Source organism: Lissotriton vulgaris, unplaced genomic scaffold (assembly GCF_964263255.1).
Source record: "Lissotriton vulgaris unplaced genomic scaffold, aLisVul1.2 SCAFFOLD_10175, whole genome shotgun sequence".
Classification (NCBI taxonomy): domain Eukaryota; kingdom Metazoa; phylum Chordata; class Amphibia; order Caudata; family Salamandridae; genus Lissotriton; species Lissotriton vulgaris.
This window is the reverse complement of record NW_028246931.1, coordinates 1-9,020: the sequence shown is the minus strand read 5'-3', so window position 1 is coordinate 9,020 and position 9,020 is coordinate 1.

The window sequence follows — 9,020 nt, the reverse complement described above, 5'->3', positions numbered from 1 at the left end:
GTGGTTAAGTACAATGTTAAAATCCCCCATCCAAATAATAGGTTCTTGGAAAGTGATCAGATGGTTCCTGATTATCTCCAAATGGAACGGGTCATCGATATTCGGCCCATAGTAACCAACTAATATACACACCCACCCATTGATAGAGATTCTCACGAGGAGCCATCTCCCACTCTGATCTTCCTTGTGTTCCAAAATCTGAACTTTCGCAGATTTTTTACACAGTAAAAGGACTCCTCTTATATTGGCATTATGGTCTGTAGATACAAACTTTTCCACCCATCTATGTTTTTTAGGAGTGCAGTGGCCTCTGCTTTAGAAAGATGCGTCTCCTGGATGACAATGATCTGCGTGGGAGAGTCTCTTATATATTGTAAAATGCGCTCTCTTCTGCTCCACATGCGCAGACCATTGACATTCCAGGATAAAAATTGGACAGAGGTCATCCTTTATCGTCCTTCCACCCCCGCCCATCCGACCAACCGGCAAGCTCACTCACCCAAAGTGAAAAAAAATTATCACTAGGACACAGGACCGATTTCTGAAGGCATGACACATGAGGATTTTTTGCTTTCCTTCCCCCCCCACCCTCCCCTGGAGAACCCCACCTTACTTACTCCGTCCAGGAAAAAAAAACAGGATTTGCGTCTTCTGACAGCCCCCCTCTCAACACCACTAGTGCCCCATAACTTCTCCCGGAGCTAACCTTTGCATTGAGGTGCTATCTGGGAGCCCCCAGTAAAGAAAAGAAAGAGAGAAAAAGAGAAAAAGAAAAGAAGGTGTATATAGGCCTCATATCCCCCTCCCTTTTCTTTTATTTATTTATTTCTTTATTTATATATTTTTTTTATTCTTTTTTTCCCACTTATTTTTCCCTTTTTTTTAAATTTCCTTTTCTTTCCTTCCCCCCTCACCCCCATTCAATCTCAAGTGCTCCCTACACACAACATACTGATAAAGATCAAAAAGGAATTTCCTTTATTTCCTCCATGCCCTTTCTATTCTTTATTACCTTTTCTACCTTTTTGACGTTATATAAACCCGTAGGAGCCACACCAGACTCACGGGGGGCACCAGGGAACTTAAAGATTAGTAGATTAGTAGTCGGAGCTGAAGAATTTAGAATATTCAACTAAATGCATAGGCTTAGAATTAGCTCCTCAAATTCCACCCCGAGAGTGGGTGCCAATTAATTCCAGCAGCTTGTCAGCCTCCGAGGGAGATCTTATGTTGTTCATTTTGTTATTGTACATTATCCGCAAGAATGCGGGAAACCTCATCTGTACAGTAGCGCCAAACGACCTGAATTTCTCCATCCTTTGGCCCAACTCCCATTGCCTGTCTAAAGTGACTTTAGAGAGGTCCGACCGTACCTCATAGGAGAAATCAGGGCCCTTTAACGTTTTGGCTTTCAAGGAGAGGTTCAGAATTTTTTCCTTCAGGGAATATGTGAGGAAATTTATCAAGATTTTCCTGGGCTTTGTCCTGCCAGGGTTCAAGCGGAATGGGTCCCGATATGTTCGTTGGATGTCCTTATCAGACTCTTCAAGACTTAATGAGTCCTTCAGTATTTTAATTACGAAGGCCTTGACGTCCCCCCTTCCTTTCCCTCCGGAATCTTCAAGAGTCTGAGGTTATTTCGTCAGGAGTGATTTTCCAACGACTCGACTCTCTCCCTCATGGCATCTCCCTCTCTCTGTAGGCTATGTATCTTAGAATCAGCAATCTCTAGGCTGGACTTCAGTAGCCCGACAGAACCTTCAAGTTTCTCTGTCCTCTCGTTTAGCCCGTCTACTTTCTTCTCCAAGATGTCACATGATGCTCTAATCTAACTGTGCTTGTTTTTAGATATTAGGAAATCGTTCCTGATTTCCCCCCTCATAGATGCTTTTGATAATACCAGAGCCTCAAGTGTATTCGTGGCCTCATTTGCCTCCTTACCCGTATCCTCCTCCCTGCCCCCCTCTGCCCCCTCACCTAAACCCCCTTCAGGGAGTGGAGGTAGATCAGGCATCTCAGAGGGCGGTGCAGATGCGATAGTGTTGGCAGCGGGATTGTTAGTAGCAGTTTTTAGCGGTGAGGGTATCGATGTATTGAAGGAGCTTAAGGGCAAATGATCAGAGGTATTTGTAGCTTTGTCAGGTATCAAATCCAGCACCTGTGGCAGTACTTTAAAAAACGTACGTAGAGAGGGGGTGATCTTACTGGTACCACTATTTGCGCATTTTGTTTTTAACCCCCCTCCGAGAGCTACACTTAGGTTTAGAATTCTTACCCACTTCCTTACCGCCACTGACGCTAGCCTTCTGAGTAACTTTGTTGACTACAGAATCCACCGGGATAGTTATTCCGCCCGCATGCTTGTCACTTTCTTTGGCCGGGGATTCTGGGACTTGTAGTTTCCTACGTACTCTCTGGCTCTTCTGAGATTTGCCCCTTTTCCTAACTGCGGTTTTCAAGGCTTGCTTAGCAGTTACTGATCCCCCACAGGTCTCAGGCTCAGTCACGGAAGTTCCACCGTCCCTCCCGCGCCTACCTCCCAGATCCACTGCGGCTTCAGGAGCTCTACAGGCCCCTGACTTGTCAGGACCCTCTTCGCAGGTGATTGTGCTGGAAGCACTAGAAATGCCAAATAAACTTTGCTGACAGCCAGCGCCAGAGCCTCCACGAAAGACCCCCAGTGCAGCCGCCGAGCAGCCGCGCCTCAGCTCCTCGGCTGCTCAGGACCACGGGCTCCACTGTGGGCTTCACTACGGGCAGGTTTCAAGGGGAAGGGAACCGATAACCACAATTCGGCACATCAGCCGATGCCAATACAGCAAGACTTGCTGTGAGCGGACCGCGTATCACGGGTCACAGCTCCATAGGACGCAGAAAAGGCTCCGGGTAGAACAGCAGCACTAGGGTGAGACGGAGGGCTGGGTCAGACGTGCGCGCCGCACTAGCCTGCGGCCGCCATGTTCTCCAAAGTTTTTTTCAGTGGTTGTTCTCCTTGTTGCCAATATTAAAAAGTACTCCAAAACAATTCTTAAGATTTAAATGATGTTTAATTCTAGCACAGCTATTAGGTCCATTCAGGTGAAGGTCCATATGGAACTGGCTAGATAACAGAATCTACATGTTCATGCAGTAGAAAGGAATTTAGAATCTCAACTATTCAACTATCAGCTTATTATAGATGGCAAATTGAATCTCAAATCGCAAGTATCTAAAGTGGTGTCCTCAGCCTACTTCATGATAAAGATCCTAAGAAAAATCTGTCCTTTTATCCCGCTAAAATCAAGAAAGACGGTGGTGATTTCGCTGGTGTTACCCAAAATAGATTATTGCAATGGGCTATATAGTAATATTCAAGCAACCTTGCTCGAAAAACTACAAACTGTACAAAACGCTGCTGCAAGACTTGTACTGGATATGCGTAAATATCAGTCAGACAGAATTGGTATTCAGGACCTCCACTGGCTGCCAGTTGCCCAAAGGGTAACATTTAAAGTCCTATGCATTGCTCACAAAGCTCTCCACAAGGATGGCCCCAAATGTCTATGGGATCTCTTTAAATGGTATACCCCTAATAGATCCTTGAGATCTTCCAACTTACATCTGGTTCCTATGACCAGAATAAGAAAGGTGAACTGGGGAGGACGGAGTTTCAGTTATAACAACTCAAAGGAATGGAACTCTCTCCCTCGATACTTGAGGGAAACACCTACGCTCTTGGAGTTTAGGAAGCAACTGAAGACATGGCTTAGTAAGGAGTACCGGAAGCGCCAAGACACCTATGGGTATTCGCACACTATACAAATTGCTTGTAACATAACATAACATAACCTAACTAAACATAATCAAGGCGCATGCCAGGGTTAACAGGTCCAGCACAACATAGGCATAGATATAGAATAAATATGCAATAACATTCAATTGCAATGTGAGGAATCTAACAGTACTGCATGTGTTAACGGAAATATAAATAGTGGGTTCAGTTCCATAAACTTGCAGGCTTGTCGCTTAGCCAGCAACATCAGAAACAGGTTGATCAGCCCCTGACTACATATCAGCTCATGAGTCAATGCGAAACTAGCAGACCTAAAAAAATAACCCAAAGTTTTTAATGGCTTGAAACATACATGATCATGGTTTCAATAGGGTAGTACATTGCTCACAATATAAAACAAGCTGCAGATCTCATTACATCTGAGCTATCTCAATCTGGTAAGGGCCACAATATTCACTTAATCCACAATGTGTTTCAATCTTCCATTACATTTTGTGGCAAGAGCAATCATGACATTCTTGGAGACACCATCACCAATAATCCTGTGGTTCCTACTTATACAGTGAAGCATGACTCAATGTTAAGGTTGCGAGATAAGACACTGTGGGAGTTGGGGTTCAAGACACAGTTAAAACTGTAGAATACATCCAATGGATTATTTTTGCTGTTATGTAACCAGTCTTGTCCCTGAGAAGAGGCAATAGCTAGAACTACAACGTTGCCACATTTGCATTTCATCACTTATTCTTTTTCCTAGCATAGAAGAGGAAGCAGCATTATGAGGAGGAAGTGGCATCCATATCCATGTCACAAACATCTGCGGAACACATCTGCTGGTACACAGACAAAATATTGAGTTTTACATTTCGATATACAATTATATCGAAGTTTAAACATCGATGGGACATAATATAGAAGGTAAGTAATATTGACAGTCTTAATATCGATATTAGTATGATATTAGTAATATCGAAGTTTTAAATATCGATGTCAATAATATCGAAATAAATAATTTCGATGTTACTAATATAAATTTTTGAATACATTTTGTGTATATTATATTGTATTTATTATGTTTTGTTATTTATTTTTAATGTAATTTAATTAAATATTGTCTTTTAGTACTGTAGCGGGTTGTGGGTTTATAGGGGAATAGGGTGGGAAGTAATTTAATTATGTTAAATTAATTATTAATTAGTAGGAATTATTAATTAATTAATTGAGAATTAATTTTTAATTAATTTTAATTAATTGATTAATTGATAAATATGTTCCGTAGCGGGTTATGGGTTTATAGGGGAATAGGGTGGGAAGTAATTTAATAATAATTAATTAATTAATATATGTTTGTAAATATTTTTAATTAATAATTAATTGGTAATTCATTAATAATAATTAGTTAATTAATTAATATAATTTTGTACATATTTTTTAATTATTAATTAGTTGGTAATTAATTAATTTTAATTAGTTAGTTACATTAATTAGAGTAATTTTTTTATATATATAATTTTTTGTTATTCTTAATTAATTAATTGGGAAAAAATAATATTAATTATTAAATTACATTAATTACAGCTAATGTGTTAATATATTTACTTTATTGTTATTGTTAATTAATAATTAATTGGTAATCAAATAATATTGATTAATTTTGGGTAAAGGAGTATTTTTAGGGTTCAGGGTCAGTTTTGGGTTTTTGGGTAAAGGGGTATTTTTAGGGTTCAGGGTCAGTTTTGGGTTTTTGGTTAAAGGGGTATTTTTAGGGTTCAGGGTCAGTTTTGGGTTTTTGGGTAAAGGGGTATTTTTAGGGTTCAGGGTCAGTTTTCAGTTCTTGGGTAAAGGGGTATTTTTAGGGTTCAGGTCAGTTTTCAGTTTTTGGGTAAAGGGGTATTTTTAGGGTTCGGGTCAGTTTTCAGTTTTTGGGTAAAGGGGTATTTTTAGGGTTCAGGGTCAGTTTTCAGTTCTTGGGTAAAGGGGTATTTTTTGGGTTCAGGGTCAGTTTTCAGTTCTTGGGTAAAGGGGTATTTTTTGGGTTCAGGGTCAGTTTTCAGTTTTTGGGTAAAGGGGTATTTTTAGGGTTCAGGGTCAGTTTTGGGTTTTTGGGTAAAGGGGTATTTTTAGGGTTCAGGGTCAGTTTTGGGTTTTTGGGGTACAGGGATATTTTTAGGGTTCAGGGTCAGTTTTGGGTTTTTGGGGTATAGGTGTACAGGGTAAAAATAAAATAAATTTAAATTAAATCAATTAAATGAAATTAAAAAAAATAAAATTACATTAAATTATTAAGTGTTTAATTTATTTTAAATGTATATATATTAGTTTTACTTTTTTAATTATGTTTTAATATTTTTATTTAATATTTGTAAAAGTATATGTATTTTAAAATTATTTTTACATTATTATTAATACATTTTAAAAAACGATATTTTTAATTTCGATATTTTTGTACTACGATATTAATTTTTCGATATTTTTGTACTTACCTTTATGAAGATATGATTCCGATATTTTTGATTTCGATATTTTTGTGTCGATATTTTTGTATGTAGATATTCTGTCTGTCGATATTTTGTCAGACATTCACATCTGCTAGAGTTCTCACAGAAATTAGAATTTTTTTAAATGTGTGCAAAAGCTTTCATGACATCGCATCGTGGTTTTGTAGCGTTTTAATGACTATATTTCTTTTGGTGAGTAGCACAACACTGTACTTCCAGCAAATCAATTCGTACAATAAGTGCAAACATTCATATTTTTATGGTTATCCTCTTACCAGTTGGTTATTCCAGCTCATTGCTTTTCCATTCTTTGCTGTGAAAACCAGAAAAGCGTAAAAACATTTTTTTTTTACATGTTGGTTGTTAGTGTATGCCTTAGTAGTCAAAAAATAGAACCCTTTGTATCCCATTTGTTTTCTCTTTTTTAATAGGTGTAAATTACTCTGCATCCAGATGTTGTGTACTTACGTTTGTTTTATAAAATAAAGTAATTGAATGGCAATCCAAAACTATGCTCTACATCCTGTGATTAATTGTCACTACAAATAAATGAGAGCTGTGGCTTTGGGAAGCATATGTCCTACAACTGGGGTCAGACCCTGTGTCCAACTGGTCGCAGACGACTGAGCAGGCTGTGCATGGCCTTCAGCCTTGTGGAGAGGGAGTCAGGTGCCAGGCTGGACCTGGCCCTTGGTCAGACCATGCACTAAATCCACTCTGGACAACGAACCCTGACTGTGCATGGCCTTGGTGGGGTTGCTCGTGTTCCCATTTGCAGGGGACAAACTGGAAATGTGGGCAGGATTATTCTCTCTTGAGCAGAACCATGCCTCCTTTACATATGGCTGCTGTCTGTCTTGAATAGCATAGGAGGTAAAAACAATGGATTAGATTTGGCCCAAGTAATTACCAGTGACGGAGATTAATTTAAATACAGATGGTTTTGTCAGAATGAGCTTGTAGCACATACACTTCTCAAATTAATTAATATGAGGAAATAAATCCAAAAGTAAAAAAAACGAAAAAAAACACAAGGGTCTGTATAAATGAATCTATTACGCATATTCAATGAAACACCAACTACAGTAATTCATTCAAAAAGTTGCTGCTCATGTGTTAAGTGAAAAGGTACCTGTATAGTGCATCAGATAAAAAGAAGTAACTACATATAAAAATACAACAAATTCAGAAACCTTAATGATCCTGTCCAAGCTTTACAAATATAGAGTCTCTCATAAATGGGCTCCTTTTAAGTCTCCTATGCTGACTAAAAAGTGGAGATACCCTAAAGGCTTCATAAACAATATGATTCTATCCTATCTTTTTCTATTTTTCGTGATGCAAAATAATTAATTTTTTAGGTGAGTGTTGCCAAACATGAAATTACAGGGAAAGCACTATGTGTTTTTAAAATACTCCTCACACACTATGAAGTCCCATAGTGTCATGCTTCATAATAGGGGTCTTCCCATCCCTCTACGGGGCGGGGCGTGCTTTGACCTACGAATATGCGGGAGCACTTGATCTCGTGAAAATAGACTATATGTGGTGCAGGTAGTGAAGAATGGTAGGGAATGTGAAATGCAAAAATTCCCTGGCTAGTGGAATAAACAAATTTTATTCACTTCCCTAGCTGGAAACATTAAGAAGGGGATTAAGTAGGGGGTAAGTAATAAGTATTACCTGATGGACCCAGTAGGGCGTAATACTTACCCCCTACTTAATCCCCTTCTTAAAGTTTCCAGCTAGGGAAGTGAATAAAATTTGTTTTTTCCACTAGCAAGGGAATTTTTAATTCTTTGTTTACTTTCACATTCCCTACCACTCTTCACTACCTGCACCACACAAAGCCTATTTTCACGAGATCAAGTGCTCCTGTGTATCTGTAGGTCGAAGCACGCCCCTCCCCATAGAGGGACCGGAAGACCCCTATGATGAAGCATGACACTATGGGACTTCATAGTGTGTGATGGGTATTTTAAAAACACTAAGGGGCAGATTTGCAAGGCCCTTGCGCCTCTTTTACGCCGCCGTTGCGTCACTTTTGTGATGCTGCGGCAGCGCAAAAGATGCGCCTTGGTGCGGGATATTTACAACGTGACGCATCTGTGAGATGTGTCATGTTGTAAAGCCCTGTGTCAGAAGTAGGCGTTCTGGTGCAGGAGGGGGGGCGTTCCAGCGCAGGAACGCCCACTAAAAGTGGCTGAGTGAAATCTACAAGATTTCGCTCAGTCACTTTGGGGCCCATGCTGCGTCAAAACCCTGCGCCTGCTTAAAGCAGGCGTAAGGATTGACACAGCATTGTAAGAAAATGCCCTCCTAGAGCACTGCTGGAGCTGCGTCGCGCTTGCGACGCAACTCCAGAAATGCGCCACTTTTACGGCAATGATGCGTCACTCATCTTTGCCGTTTTTGCCCCATGGTGCGCCGCATTTTAAATGCGGCGCATCCATGGTGGCGGAGGCATGGCGCACAATATCTGGCGCATCCCTGCTGATATGCAGGGATGCGCCACTTATTGTAAATCTGCCCCATAGTGCTTTCCCTGTGATTTCAGGTTTGGCAACACTAACCTAAAAAATTAATTATTTTGCCTCACGAAAAATAGAAAAAGATAGGATAGAATCATATTGTTTATGAAGATTCGTAAAGGAGGAAGATTCTGTCTTAAGCAACCTCTTCACTCCCTCCCATTGTTATTTTTGGATACACTATAGGCAGCATATAAACATCATTGGCGTTTCAACACT